Source organism: Pinus tabuliformis, chromosome 2_1 (assembly GCF_031772625.1).
Source record: "Pinus tabuliformis cultivar Carrire ecotype Pingquan chromosome 2_1, CPIR1, whole genome shotgun sequence".
In the NCBI taxonomy this organism is placed as follows: Eukaryota; Viridiplantae; Streptophyta; class Pinopsida; order Pinales; family Pinaceae; genus Pinus; species Pinus tabuliformis.
Genome location: NC_142299.1, coordinates 454419077 through 454436265, shown reverse-complemented (window position 1 = coordinate 454436265; position 17189 = coordinate 454419077).

Sequence of the window (17189 nt, the reverse complement as noted above, 5' to 3'; positions counted from 1 at the left end):
TTTGGTGGAGACTTTTACTAGATAATTGATGAAGACATCAAGACAATATTCAAGAATCATTCTAGGGCTACAAGGAAGAGAGGTAGGTTTATTCAAGGCCTGATCAACTCCTCTCCCTCTACCTCAACCATAAAATATGAAATAACGAGAATGCTAGAAGCCTTTAAGAGTGAGTTGTTGCACACATTCGCCATACAAATGGACACTATGTGGATAAAAAAATAAGCAAGAGGAGGCATAAAGGGTACTGGATATCATTTGCCTTAGATGCACTAAGAGGCAACCCATAAATGAGTGCCCACTAAATGTCATAGAGGTCTACTCTGTTTGTGAGGAGAACCATGCACATAAAAATTGTCCCTCTCTTCTAGGCCTAAAGGTTGTATATCAAGGGGTAGAGAGTGGCTTGGAGCAGCTCTGCTTCATCAACCAAAGGAGGCCCATATCAGCAATGCATGCAAGATGCACATTATCCTTCTTTCAAATCCAACCTAGAGCATACCCTTTCAACCTTGGTATCTTCCATCACACTCATCCTTTTCCATTCCCTCTCCTTGGTCCTATTCTCCTCAATATCCTCCTCATCTTTTCAATCCACCCTTCCATACATATCATCCTCAGCCTCCTTAATGGGGAAACCATTCACAAGGATGGAGGCCTCAGGCAATCCAACCTCCTACATTAATGCCTCTTCCTCCACCTCAACCATAGCTACCCCACAATAATCCACCCAAGAAAACTTAGATTCTTTCCCAACCCAATCTGAACCTGAACAAAAAGCATACCTAGTTGTAGAATATGGAAGTCTTTGAAAATCAATCCTTCCCTCTCAGTGGACCAAGAGGAGAAACTTTGCACTATGTAAATACAACATCTTGATGCTTTTTCTTGGGACTATAAGGAAATGAAAGGAGTGCATCACTAAGTTTATACCCATCACATCTACATTAAAGGGAGATGTAAACCTATGTTCCAACCCCAGAAGAGAATGAACCCTACCGTTAAAGACATTTTGAAGGAAGAATTGCAAAATCTATTGGATGCAGGATTCATTTACCCCATTTCAGATAGTGAATGGGTGTCCCCTCTTGTTATAGTACCCAAGAAGAATGGGAAGTGGAGGATTTGTGACATCTATAAGGAACTCGACAAGGCTACAAAGAAAGATGATTTTCCCTTTCCTTTCATTGATCAAGTTTTGGATGGTCTTGCAGGGAATGTTATCATATGGAAATTATACACTCATTATGTAGATTATCTTCCGGATACATCGCATTAGGTTTCTTTTTGATCGATATTTTGAACCAGCAATGGTGGTTCATCTTCAGGATGTGAAAGATTATTGAAAGACTGGTCTCATTTTTCCAAATATATAGAGATGTATGAGATGCTTAGTTGATGAATCTCTGCATCTCTTCAAGAATGTAAGGTCAGTCTTCTTTTTCGTTAAGAGCAATCTGTGTCGTTCAAATCTGCGAACTTCTTTCATTATCTCCCTTCCGTATTGGGTGAGTATTTTGTCTTTGAGGTTTCTGTGAGTTTCATGATTATGTAGATTATCTTCCGGATACATCGCATTAGGTTTCTTTTTTATCGACATTTCAAACCAGCAACGGTGGTTCATCCTCAGGATGTGAAAGATTAATTGCTGAATTTTTTCCCTTCTACCTTCTACATGGATCCAATACTCGTTATAAAATATATATTTTCAAAGCCCAGTTACTTTGATATTTATAAGGACAACTAGGTCTTCATTGGATCTTTTATCATACACAAAAACAAACAAAAATCCATTTTTCTTGTTTGATTTATCACATAACATAGCTTAAAGGAAAAGTAACCACTTATTTTTCTCTTTGTTTTATGCATGTGATTTTTCTTTTATACATATCCCCTTCCATAATCGCCAAAAGTGACACACACTTGACACCATAGTGGACCCCGTGGCTCCCCGTTGCTTTAGGTGCTTCCACAACCTCCCCTATTACTGAGAGGCATAACTGGTCTCTCTCCATTTAGGTGCAAAATACATCATGTGGCCATCGTGTTGTGGTGAAATCACAACACCCCCATTTTTAACTTATAATGTTGGACCTTTTTCGTAAATTTTGGCTACATTACTCTTTAATATTTTCTTTAGGTTAAGTGTTCGAAAATTTTGCGAGATTTTAATTTTCTTCATAATTCAATTATGATTGCTTCATTGCATTCAATTTTTCACTAGCTTTCCGTTGGTTTTCATTTCATCTCATTTGGATGCACAATTTTCAAATGACGCTTATCTGAAGTTCGATGTTTTTACTGCCTCAGCTAAAAAATGTACAAAATGTATGTTATTTTTAATTTTTGTAAATTTATTATAAATATTGATTTATATTAATTCATTCATTCCTTTTAACTAACAATCTTATAAAACTAATATAGTCGAGATTGTAGAACAATTAAAATTATAATTTTTGGATCTTAAAAGTCTTTCAAATTCAATTTTAAAAAGCACTGAAATCTCGAAACTCTGACTATAATTTTTAATGCTATCAAGACTTATTATAATATAATCGCTATAGTTTTAATGATCAAAAATTACTTAATTAAAAATGATTATAATTTATAAAAAAAATAAAAAAAATTCCTAGTCCACGTGGCCTTCCTCTCCTCCTCACTCCTCGCAATTCTCCATATCAAACTCCAAAATCTTATTAACTAATTTAAAAATTAGCTCTGAAATGAAACGTTTGAAATCCAACGCACATCCCTCACCTTTCGTAACTTATTTTTAAATTCTCGGAAACTCCTTTTTCCTCTTAGCTCCGACCTCACCCTACCTCACTCCCTTATCTCTCCTCCCTCTTCCCATCTGAAATCATTTTTCCCTTATCCCTCCCTCAATTATGCCTCCCATTCAACATTTAATAAACCTCCTTATCTCTCCTATATGGAATTTCGGCACTCATTTTCCCCAAAGGCCACTTTTTATATATTTTATTAATATTTAGTTTTTAAATATAATTTTTAATATAATATTTAATTAATAATTTAATTAATTTTTACATTAAATAATCTTATAACTTTAATTAATTTGTATTTAATTAATGTATATAATTAATTTAATAATTGTAATTTAATGGATAATTATTTAATTTTAGTTGTACAATTAATTAAAATTAGGATTTTTAATTAAAATTATCTAATTTTAATCGAGGTGTGTGTTTTTCGAGAATTGTAGCAGTTTTGACATTTCAACTTTATAGGTTCATAAATTGAGTTTTACTTAGCCAAATGAGGCGTAGGATAGCTCGTTAAAAAGATAAAATCATTGAGAATATTTATGAAGTGGTTATATGACCTGATTTGGTCATTAATGGAGCATCAAAACTAAAAAATAAAAAAAAAAAAAAATTAGGCTCCAAATTTACAATCAAAACTAATTTTCTGAGTTTTTCTTTTTGCATTTTCGTTTGCCCAAAGCTTCTATTGATCGCAGATCTATTTGATTTTGTCCTCTTTGACCAAAAAAATATTTACTGGGATCAATGGGGAGCTCTGATTTCTTTTTATTATTTTATATAATTAAATTTTGATTGGAGAAGTTTGTTTTCAAAGTTTTTGTAATTCAGATTTTGATTTGCAATTTAATTTATTTTTGATTGGTTTTTGGCATGAAAGAAGTTGAGGAGATTAAGAACAATAGATTTGGAGCAATGAGAAGGGACCAACAAGGAGGCATATGCAGGATTGACAACAACAACTTCAACAATTCTCCATTTTTAGTTTTCGTTTTTGTAATTAAATAACAGTTGTGAGAATGAGGAAGGGGTTCCTCTTCTCTGCAACTAGAGGCTCTGAAAGCACTATTGTATTAGGGGATTATAGTTGTAGGTAAGAGGAAAGATCAGATATGGGTTAATGGGATTTTTATTTTTCAAAGTTAGACTCTGTATTGTGAGTAGATTTTGCACTATTGCGATTCTTTATTTTAGTGGTAGAGTTTATGATCCATGAAAGACTATCCGGGAGATCAATCCAAGGAACAGAGTAAGAGACCAAGTTTCATTAGTTTATAATTTGAATACTTTTATTTAAATGAAATTTTCATTTATGTAATGACAGATCTGTGTAAAGTTTTCTCATGTTGTGCATTCATGTTTGATGTGAGGACGAATGTCTTTTTGGATTAGCTATCTAATTGTTATGTCCCTATAATACTAGTGATTCGCCCATTACTATTGTCATTGTATCCCTTATTGTTATTATTGTGCCCCATAGAATCCCACTATTGTTATTTTTGTGCCTTTATATTATTATTGTTAGGTCGGCTAGGTTATATTGTGACCCCTTAGACTCTTATATATAGAAAGGAGGTTTTGTCATTTGTATCATCCAAGAATTGTTCATTTATGTAATGTAAAGGAGGTTGCCCCCTCGAAGAGGCTGAATTCTAAGGCGTTGATTTATCTTTTCTATTTTTTTGCGAGCTAGTTTCATAACATTTGGTATCAAAGCTTTGGATTATAGGCTTTCGCTGCTCCAAACAGGTCATCATGGAATTTTCACTATAATTTTTTTTTCTGTGACGTTTCAGAAGCGAAAAAAAAAAATCCCATTTGAGATGAACTCTTGTTGAACCTCGGTTCCAAATTTCATATCTTGTTTCACTATATTTTCAGAGATATGATCTGGGTAAGTTAGGGTTTTTGCAAGCTCCAGAATTTCATCTAAAATAGGTCGTCATGGGATGTTCACTATAATGCTTTCTATATGACGTTTCAAGAGCTAAAAAAAAACCCATTTGAGAAGAAATTGGTCTGAACCTTAGATCCAAATTTTAGATCCTGTCTTGCTGTACTTGCAGAGATATAATCTAAGGAAGTTAGGGTTTTTACAGACCCCTGAATTACATTCCAAACAGATCACCTTGGGAAAATCATCATAACTTTCTCTCTGAGAATTAGTTTGAATGTTTGTAAGAAGTTGCAGAAAGAGGATGGACTATAGTTGTTTGGGCACCATTTTTAGAACCTAAGGTTGAAACAGTGACCTGCGGCACGTTGTACAATTTTGCTCTACTGAACAAGTCTATACTCAGGTCATTGTGGGATATTTGGCATAACTCTTCATTGGAGAATCCAATCTTGATCAGAACTACGGGGTTAGAAATATTACTCAGAGGGTTGCTGCAGGAAGAAATTTTAGACCTAGGAGATCCAAAATTACAGAGATACATTAGATTCAATATCAAGCTCCTACAAAGTGAAAAAAGGTGTGTAGTTTTTTTAAAAAATTTGCATAAGCTTGGTTTGAAAAATTAGTTTGAAGGAATTCAAAGGGCATAGTGAAGAATTATTATCGGTAATTGATGCCCCAAAGAAAGAAAATGGAAATACCTAGTAAGTAACCTGAAAGTTCTAGCATGACTTAAGAAGAAGAGGAAGAAATGCAACATGATATATTAAAATTACGAGACCAAGTGCAACAAATTTCACTCGCACAAAAAGTAGCAGAAAATAAGATGGATGGTTTAAAGAAAGATGTGGAATCTAAGATGGATGGTTTAAAGAAAGGCGTAAAAGCTAAGATGAATGTCGTGGAAGCTAAGATGGATGGCATGGAAGATAAGATAGACGATTTGAAGATAGATTTGACGACAAGCATGGAAGATTTGAAGACAGATTTGACAGAGTTTCTACAAGAAATGCTTACTAATGGTGAAAGGGTAGTAAAGGAAACTCATGATGAGAACAAAATAAATGTTAATCATGATTTCATAGACTCTAACGTTGGATCAAGGAACCACCATGTTCCATACATCGATATGAGGAAGTTTGATGGCAAGGATCCTCGAACATGGATACTACAGATGGAGCAATTTTTCGATCTCCATAATGTGAAAAACACACAATAGGTACGCATTGCAACTTTATATTTGGAAACAAATTAGTTTGCATGGTATCGATGACTTTTCTCTCATAAACAAATTGTCACTTGGGCTATTCTTATGGATGAAATGGTAGCACATTATGAGGATACAAAAAGCAACACCCTTTTAGCCAATTCATAAATCTCAAACAAAACGGTTCAATGATGGAGCACATTGAGAACTTCCAAAAATTGAATATAAGGGTAAAAGATATTCCAGAGGAGCATAGGATTGATGTGTTCATAGGGACTTTAAAAGACAACATCCAACATGAGGTTTGCCTTTGGGAGCCAGATTCATTGGAGAAGGCATTTAGGTTGGCAAGAAAAATCGAAAGCAAAATTATGGCAACAAGGAAGCCTACCACTCACAATCATAAATATGGAAGTGTGGTTGCCCCTAGCCATCCACAACCTACAAGGTTGACACCACAACAATTGGAAGAAAAAATCTTGAGCAAAAGGGCTTTGCTATAGTTGTGATAACAAATACACTAAAGGTCATAAGTGTACCAAGAAGAAATTATTTTACATAGATCGTGAAGAGGAGGAAGGAAAGGAACAAGAAACATCAAAATAAGAGGATATACACCAGGAACAAACCCTAGAAAAAGAAGAAATGAATCTGATCATATATTTTAATGCATTGGCTGGAATTACCACTCCTCAAACTATCAAGATAGAAAGGCATATCAAGAAGAAAAAGGTAATAATGTTGATTGATTCGGGAAGTACCCATAATTATTCATTGTAAGATAGCCAAGGAATTGAATTGCTTCCTATATCCAACACCAAAGTGTCAAGTGATGATTGCAAGTGGAGGAACCATAAATTGCTCAGGAAAGTGCCATAATATCAAGCTATGCATGGGAGAATATGTATTGAATAGCCCAATGCTTTCCATTTCAATGGGTGGTGCTGATGTTGTACTAGGACTTCAATGGCTACAATCCTTGGGTATTTCAAGAACTCTTCATGAAATTCTCTACAGAAGAAAAGGAAGTTGAATTAAGGGGTATCGCAGGGAAATCGGGAAAGATAATCGGCTCTAAGGAAATGAAAAAGCTTCTAAATCAAGAACAACAAGGCATAATTGCACAATTATGTTCACTAAAGGTTCCCACATCGAAATCATCCATTTCTCCAGATCTCCAAAAAGCCTTGGACAATCATTCGAAAGTATTTGAGACTCCCAAATGCCTCCCACCTATTCGTGATCATGATCATGTTATCAATTTGATTCCAAAAAATGTTCCTCCAAACATCAGACCTTACAGATATCCCTATGTCCAAAAGAGTGAAATTGAACGTATGGTTGCAGAAATGCTAGAGGCTGGTATAATTCAACCTACTCAAAGTTCTTTCTCCACTCCAGTAGTATTGGTTCATAAGAAGGATGGATCATGGTGCATGTGTCCAGATTATAGGGAGCTCAAAAAGCTCACTATTAAAGATAAATTTACCATTCTTGTCATTGATGAATTATTGGATGAATTGCATGGATCAATTTACTTCACCAAGTTGGATCTTCATTTAAGATATCATCAAATCAAAATGAAGACTGAAGACATTCAAAAACAACATTTAGAACTCATGAGGGTCATTATGAATTTTTGGTTATGCCTTTTGGCCTTACTAATGCACCTTCTACATTTCAAGGTTTGATGAATTCCATTTTCAAACCCTTCCTTAGAAAATTTGTGTTATTATTTTTTGATGATATACTAATCTACAAAAAGTCTTGGAAGGATCATGTCCAACATGTTGACATGGAGCTCAAACTATTGGAGGAGAAACAATTATATGCAAAAATCTCGAAATTTTTCTTTGGAGTACAAGAGGTAGAATATTTGGGTCATATTGTATCTCATGAAGGTGTTAAGGTAGACCCTAGAAAAATTAAAACCATTAAGGAATGGAAAATCCCCACATCCATAAAGCATCTACTATGATTTCTTGGGTTGATAGGGTATTATCGCAAGTTTTTTAAGAATTATGGGAGAATAGCAACACCTCTAACAACATTATTGAAGAAAGATGCATTCTCATGGACTCCAGAAGCAACAAAGGCCTTTGAACATCTTAAAGAGGCAATGTGCCAAGCACTAGTCTTAGCTACACCGGACTTCACAAAAACCTTTATTGTGGAATGTGATGCCTCAGGAAATGGAATTGGTGCTATTTAAATGCAAGAAGAAAGATCCATTTCTTTCGAAAGTCGTCCAATAAAAGGAAAGTATTTACAAAAATCTATTTATGAGAAGGAAATACTAGCAATACTACATGCACTTAAGAAATGGCGACCCTACATAATGGGAAGACACTTCAAGGTAAAAACAGATCATGATAGTCTTAAATACTTTTTAGAACAAAGATTATCTTCAGAAGAGTAGCAAAAATGGGTCACAAAGCTATTGGGCTATGACTTCAAAATCATCTACAAAAAAGAGAAGCAAAATGTTGTGGCAGATGCACTCTCAAGAAAGGATGAGGATGTGGAAGCATTTCTTTGTGCCATTTCTATTATTCAACCATATTGGATAAATGAAGCAAGGGATGAATGGAAGAATGACGAGGATGTGTGGGAACTCATTCAAAAAATATAACAAGATCCCAATACATCTTATACATTTAGCTGGAAAAATGATTCATTATGGTACAACGATCGGTTATACCTATGTAAGAATTCCCAAGTCAAACAAAAGATTCTCAGGGTTTTGCACACCTCTCCCTTAGGAGGGAACCCAGGATTTCTAAAAACCTACCACAGGGTTAAGAAGATTTTTTTTGGGGATGGCCTTAAATCGAATATTCAAAAGTTTGTGGCGGAATGATTGGTTTGCCAATAAAATAAAGTTGAAATGATTAAGAACCCAGGACTATTACAAACTTTGTCGATTCCAAGCCAACATTGGGAAGAGGTTTCAATGGATTTTATCACAGGTTTACCCAAGTCTGAAGGAAAGAGTGTTATCATGGTGGTAGTTGACAGACTTACCAAGTATGCACACTTTTGTGCATTATCTCATCCATTTAAAGTGAGTACAATTTCTACTGCATTTATGAAAACAATTCAAAAGCTACATGGAAACCCAAAGATTATTGTAAGCGACAGAGATCCCATTTTCATTAGAATTTTTTTGACATAATTATTTTCTTGTCTTGGTATTGAGTTAGCTCATAGCTCATCTTATCATCCTTAATCTGATGGGAAAACTGAGATAGTAAACAAATGTTTGGAAGGATATCTTCATTGCTTTGTATCTAATAAACAGTCACAATGGGTCAAATGGTTGCCTCTCGCTGATGGTGGTATAACACTTCCCTCCATACTGCAACAAAAATGACCCCATTTATGGCACTTTATGGATATCATCCACCATCCATCACATCATATTTAAGATAAAATTCTAAGGTTCAAGTAGTGGAAGATCACATTGAGCATCAGCAACAAGTTCTCCAACTCTTAAAGGATAACCTCACCTTGGCACAAAATAGAATGAAACAGCAGGCAGATCAACATCGTAGAAAAATAAGTTTTCATGTAGGTGATTGGGTATTCCTACGGCTACAACTATATAAACAAATTTCCTTCAAGCAAGCTAAGAAGGATAATAAATTATCACCAAATTATTATGGTCCATACAAGGAGTCACAAAAGATAGGTACTATGCCATACAAATTGGAGCTTCATACAACTTCCCGAGTGCACCCAGTTTTCCATGTTTCATGCTTAAAGAAGGTTATAGGTGACAAGATTCTAGTTCAAACAATATTTCTAGAACTTGATGAGGAAGGAAAAATCATATTGGAACCTGAAGCAGTGAAAGAAATAAGAACTTGACAACTACGAAATCGATCAATTTCAGAGTATCTCATCAAGTGGAAGAACTTACCCGTTGAAGATTCCACGTGGGAGGATGAGAATTTTATACAAAAGCATCCAGAACTACTCAAGCATTGAGGACAACACTTTTTGAAGGAGAGGCGCATGTTAGGTCCCTATAATACTAGTGATTCCCCCATTACTATTGTCATTATATCCCTTATTGTTATTATTGTGCCCCATAGAATCCCACTATTGTTATTTTTGTGCCTTTATATTATTATTGTTAGGTTGGCTAGGTTATATTGTGACCCCTTAGACTCCTATATATAGAAAGGAGGTTTTGTCATTTGTATCATCCAATAATTGTTCATTTGTGTAATGTAAAGGAGGTTCCCCCCTCGAAGAGGCTGAATTCTAAGGCGTTGATCTATTTTTTCTATCTTTTTATGAGCTGGTTTCATAACACTAATTCATAGTCACATAGATATGTTATTGATTTCTCTTTGCTCAAGTATTTAAATCATTTTTCTAAGTAACTATTTACTTAGAATTTTTTCATCAAAAGTTGATTTAATTACTATTGAAATTATGAAAACTTTTTCTTGGTTTTAATAGTCAATTATTCATTGTTAATTGATCTTTAAACAAAACATGATTTAGTAATTATAATATAAACTAGTAGAACTATTTCACTATCCATATATTCATCATAAACTAGACATGTGAAAATCCCCAATTATTTATTTTTTCTACTCTCAGTTGGGATAGATCTATATCTTCTTAATCAAGATAGATTTAAAATTTATTTTTACCCCCTACATATTAAGGTAAATCTGCATTTATATTTATTTTTTCATTCTAGAAGTCCCCTCACACTGGGGAAAACCTTAGTTGTGGTTTGGCTGAGCCATAGAGTCATTTTAAGGATTGCTTTTTTGCAAGAGGGTAGATCTGATTTCTCTTTTTCTATTGGCAAGTAGTAGACATACTATAAGCCAATAGAGAGGGAGAGATGGTAACTGGGCCCAATTGAATTAGTTGGAACCACTACATTAAATGGATAAGGGTTTAGTTGGGGCTATGACTAGGTGGTCTATCTTACATGTTGATAAGTTCATTTTTGATCATCAACATTTTTGGTGCTAAAAGGAGGGCCACAATAAATTGTCTTTGAAGATTTTGTGCTTTAAGATTTTTTATCATTACTATGCCTCCACCTAAAATACCTTGGATTTTTTTAATTGGACGTCACTTGAATACTACTATGATAAAGGTAGTATAGACCTTGTCTAAGTAAATTATAGTGGTACGTCATCTTCTTTTAATTATCTCCTTCAATTTTAATTTTAAGTTGCAAAAAAATCAATATTGATGAAGATATTATTTGCAGGATATTTACTCTTACTTTGACAGATAAAGCCAAAGACTCATGCTTATGTCTTCCAATTGCCTCCATACATAGTTGGGATGAATTTTCAAAGTTTTCCCTTCACACTTTTCAGGAATATGACTATGAAAATGTGTGTGATCAATTAGAAGAATTGCGTAGGATGGAAGGTGAGTTTTTAGATGATTTTTACATTAGATTTAAATTACCTTTAATGCAATTTCAGTCCAACAATTTACCTCCTCAATTTAAATTAATTGGATGGTTAAGACATTTAGCATCTTTGTCGTGTGATAATTATGAATAACCAAAAAGCATATCCATTTTTTATTATGAATCAATTTCAAAATGACAATGCTAATCCTTCACAAAATGAAATTGCAAATACTGCTAATCAACAAACAAAAATTGTTACTGCTCAGATAAATGATTCTTATGCCATAATTGCTGCAAATTTACATAATGATGATGAAGTAAAAATTCAACAAGATGTACAGTTCATTGGCAATAATCAACATCAAATAAATTAGCATAAATTAAATCAGTGAGAGAATGCCTGTAACGCACAGTCGACAACAATTAATGTACAATCTTCTTCTGTTGATAATAAATTGCAAGTTATTAACAAGCTTAACAACAGTTTGCAGATCGATCAAATGCACAAAAAATCTGATTTTTATGAAGAAATTGATCAAGAGTCCAAAGTTTGCAATGATTCAAATGTAGAAGAATCTGAATTATACATTTTAGAAAATGAGCAATCGTTTGTAAAGAGAGAAAATTTTAGTTTCTACCTTTAGCATCTTATTTCTGTCTTTATCCTGGTCTTTTCAGTAATGATGATTTAATTGTTAACCAATTAATAATCTCCCTAGACACAAATTTAATTTTAAAATACAAAGGATTTGTTACTAATTTATTTAATGTTGAATCATCATCTAATTATGATTTTGATAGAGAAAATTTAATTGATAGTCTTTACAATGATCCTGGAGATTCTTCTTAACTTGCATGTGATCTTTTGCTTAGTTCTAATTTATTCCATTCAAAGGAACAAAACATTAATGAATTCATTTATATTGAAGACTTAAAGACTGAAAATGTTGAGCCTCTTTTCTCTTCAAAAATGGTTTTGTCTAACTCTCATATTCCCAATTCCTTAAGCAAATCTATTTTTAAACATGAAAATAATATTAGTTTAAATATTTTAGTTAATTCTCAATCATTCAATCATCATAGTGATTTCAGTAGTCACGAATCCATTCCAATTTATGATTCATACAATGATGAGATGGTTTTTTAAAATCATAATCTTGAATTTTTTTCATGCCCGCAAGTGAATGCAAACAATGATTTTAACTTCTTAATTTTTGTTGACACTTGTGGGAACAAAAAAATTTCAAATGAATCCCAGTCGTGTTGTACCATTATTTGTAACATTAATGTAAATTTAAATCTGCTTCATTTTTGTTTGTCTTGGTTTCAATTAATGTTTGTTTCAAATTACACTTTTAAATTTCTGAGCGCATTGTACTAGCACTTTGAACATTAAAACTCTCAGCACTCATCAAGTGCATTAATAAGCTTGTATGAAAATCAATTCCATAATTTCAAGCATGAACAGCAACTACTTATTATTTTGAATTTTTATTTGTTCATGTTTGACCAATTCATTTGTTATTTTCAAATAAGTTCATCACAAATTCTAACACTTGAGAGTACATCATTACATTTTTGCCAGCAATGTAACATTTCTATAAATCTTCTAAATGTCCATTCATTATTTATTGATTCATGTGGAAAATGTGTGGAAGTTCCAGTCTTGGAGAATATTTTTGACTTTGCCAATTTTCAGCAGGCTTCAATATTTGAAAATATATCATTCAAGCTTGGCTTGATGTTTCCTCTTCCTTTGAGCATCTTCTAATCATTCACTGAAATACATCCTGATTTGTATGATCCTGTAGGTATATGATTGGAATAATTTCAAGCTATGAATTTTGTAAATAAATTTATTTTACCAAATTTTAATGTAAATAGTAGGTGGAGTTTTCCTTTTAATAATTTAGCTGCAGTTTTATTTTTGCCAATTTTTTATGTTTTCATTAGTGCATAAATAAAATTGAGAGAATGGATTCATTGCAAGTACGAGTATATGCTCTCTCATGCAATTAGATTAAGAATTGAATTAGTTATATTTTTCTTTCTTTGTATATATTACATATTTTTAATAAGCAGGTAATGAAGCCCATGCATTTACCTTAATATTCACTTGATTTTTGGTAAAGAGTGGCTGAGAGGATATTTACCATTTTTTATTTTCGATCATATTCATGCTTGTGGTGCACTTTTTTATCTTGCTACATTATGGCTTGGAACTTTTGAAATAATAATTTCTCAAGCGGTGCTAAGTGATATTTTTCGCCATTCTTTCTCTTCCACCACTCTTGTGCTTCAATATGAAGTGGATATAAATTAATGTCTCATTACATATTATTTAATTTAGATTAAATACGAAGATGATTTTGAACATATGAAAATTTTAAGATAATACATGGGAGAATTTCGATATCTATAAGGTAAATTTACAATCAGACTCTTCGAGGTACACATAGACATGTTCATCTTCATCTGTTGTTAATTTCGCTTTTTCATAGTTTATTTCTTATCTTTGTTTTGCTTCTTTTGCAGATCTTCATTAGATTGATTTGGAGACTTGATTTTTACAAGAGAATTTAATTAGCTTTAGGATAAAATGATCAGTCATCCCTTTCTAGACCATTAACATGTTTAGGGAAGTATTTTCTTTCTCATCAGAGTTTTGGTATTTTGTATTTGTGCTTTTGTTCATATTTCTTTTCTTTGCAAATTTTCGAGATTAATCAAGAATCTTATTTCGCTTTGCGTTGATGCCGTTGAAATTGAATGCTTGGATTCTTCTTGTTTAGATTTGTCACGGACCTGTAGCTCCCTACATTTCAAATAATTAATCAAAGAGCCCACAAGTAAAGGAAAATCGCAAAATCTTGCAACAAATACTCTTGTCCATAATTTTACCTTTGCCTTTTCTGAATCATTCATTTATCGGATTAAGTTAAGCCTCTGCAATACACTCATTCATATTGCATACAATTTAGTCACATTCCTTTCTTCTGAAATAAATCAAAGCCCCTAACAGGTAAATCTTGGAAACCCAATCCTCTACTTTTCATTCTTTTGAGATTATTTCCCTCAAAATTTCAGACCTTTTAACTTATTAGACTCCTTGGTTTATATTATATCAGAATCATTTTAAAACACATCTTGAAATTTGCCTCCTCCAGATCCACGTGGCCTATTTTATTTCGTTTCATAAATTCCTTGGTCCCGAAATCTCGTAAAGTTATATTAAATTGTTATTGTATCCAATTTTCTGATATTATGTTTCTATCTAATAGTAATAGTGTGTTTCCTTTCTATCGTAGCTCTAATGTAAAACACTTTACGAGAAATATTTTCTAAAGCCTCCTCCTCTTATCTCGAAACCCTAGAATATCGAACTCATGTAACCTCGCAGGCCTCTAGTCGATTCATTCATTACTTGACAATCTGACTTATCATTATGTTCACATGGAATCCTCTTTGATTATCTTTGTATATCTATGTTGATTTTGATGTTATCACAATGTTCGAGAGCTTGGATGTATTTTCAATCATAATTTCATCAAACTCCCAAGAATTCATTCCTCGGGATGATTAATTGACTCTAAGGATGTCCATTATATATGGTGTGTGCACACAGGTTTCTATGGTTGGGTATGCATTCCTTCAACTTGGGGGCATGATTGTTCTTTAAATGTATTTCTCTTTAATCCCCAAATATTCTCTCCATCTTAGAGTCTCGAAATCTCGGAACATTTTTACAACCCCATTTTAAGTATTATCCGAGATCTAAGAATCCTAATCTCACATCACTTGCTTAGTTGATCTAACCCATACACTCTCACTTTATTGTAAATTCCTTTTGTGGCTATATTATCTCAAAATCTTGCAAGTATGATTTAAATCTAATTATGAAGTCCTTCTGAGAACCAGACCTCCAAGTGACGACATGTTAACCTTGTATATATACATGGGATTTCAGTGTCATTTATTCTTTTTTTCTCCAATGCATGCGTGATTGGATGATGTTAATGTTTTTTTTTTTATTCAGACTGCTTGTCAATTTTAAGTGCATAATTGTCATTTCAAAACATCCATTATGTTAAAATGACAAATTGATAGAGAAATTCAAAACATGCAAAGGTGATGGATCATGGTAAATTTATGTTTGAATTCTCTTGTGGTTTTCTTATTTTTTATATATCCCTCCATGTTTATCATGCAAAGGTTCAAGATCTCTTCATATACACATAAGTGCTAGACAGGTAGGGACTTGGTCGTGGTTTTTGAGAATAATTGTCGCTGCAATTAATTGAGAAGCACATGCTCATTTTCATATCTAATGGACTTTATATACTTGAGATTTGTTGAACATGAATCATTTTTTTCTTAGCTTTACTGCTCACTTTAAGTTAGATTTAATAAATTATGATTTTGGGCCAATGAAAATTCATAGAATATAACTTCTTCATGCTTTTAATTCCAATTTAAAAGAGAAGTTATATTTTGTTGGAGAAAATCAATATCTCTCACGTAAAATTTTAACTAAATTCTTCAATGGTAAGTTTCATATGCCCATTTTCATCCTTTTCTATTTCTTTGCATTTTTTGTTTCAACTTTGTTTTAGTTTTTTTTTTATTTTAATCTCTGTTTTGCAAGTCTTCATAAATTTTTTGCACCACTAGTGGCTCAGATTTGGAGCTCATACTCATTGTTTTGTTTGCTTTCGAGTTTTGGAAGAGTAGTTATGTTCTTCATCTGTAACACCCTCCTCCCACATTTACCCAAGTAACCAACCAACCGAGGTAAACATGCGATTAGAGGCTACTATGATTAGATTAAACCTCCTATGTGACCTTAAGGAAATTGAATTGGCAGAAACACAACATACATAAGCTTCAGGACCCTCGAGAAACATCCCAACACTTCAAGCAGCTTTCCCTTGGGTCCCACTGAAGTTTTTTTTATCACTTGACCTCTGGACTCTCTCATGACATAGGCTTGCTAGCATCCAGGAGTCTCTCAATGCTCTCATGCTATAGGCATGCCAACATCTAGGGGCTATTCTGTCCAATTCTATGCCAGCATCCCCGAGATTTAGTCCACTTTTTTAGGTTCAGAGCCCATGTCATTGCCCAAAATTGCACGACATCTTCAAAACAATAAAACAAGAGGGAAATAATGATGCTAAAGAATATACTTGAACAATCCCTTAACCAAACCCCTACTAGCCATGACAGACATTTCGTCAAACATATCACAAATATGTAATCTACAAGTGTAAATAATAGATTTAAGAATAGGGATATCATACTTATATGATAATCACTAAGAATGATTGTTCCCTCATGTCATTTGTTGCATTATCATATATTATGCCATAGATACATTTTCCATTCATTTGAAGTAAAAAACATGATGAGAACCATATATATCCATTGTCATAAAACACATACATAACCAACATAATAGCAATAAAAATACCAATGAAATCACAAACATATGATCCAAATATAAATCAGTATAATACTCATAGAAATACAAGGAGAAATAACCTCTCAATAATGATGTAAAATCCAAATATGGGATGGGACTACCAAGTATCACCCAACCATAGAATGGTTGAGCCAAATCTCTCTTCATCCATTCAGCCCCATCCCATATTCAAAGCATGAATGTGGGACTCAAATCAAAAGAGCCAATGAGGGCATCCCGAGGCTAAATCACCTCACCCTCATCAATAGAAACCAAGATTTACCATAATCCATCCCTGAACACTAGGCCAACACAATGGACATGTCATAACAAGCTTTACCATGATCTCCAGCTGATCAATAGGCCAAAAAAACCATGGATTTCCACTGTATTTCTCCACCCACATCATGAAGAATGTTTCTCCTAGTCTCTCAAGCTTTACC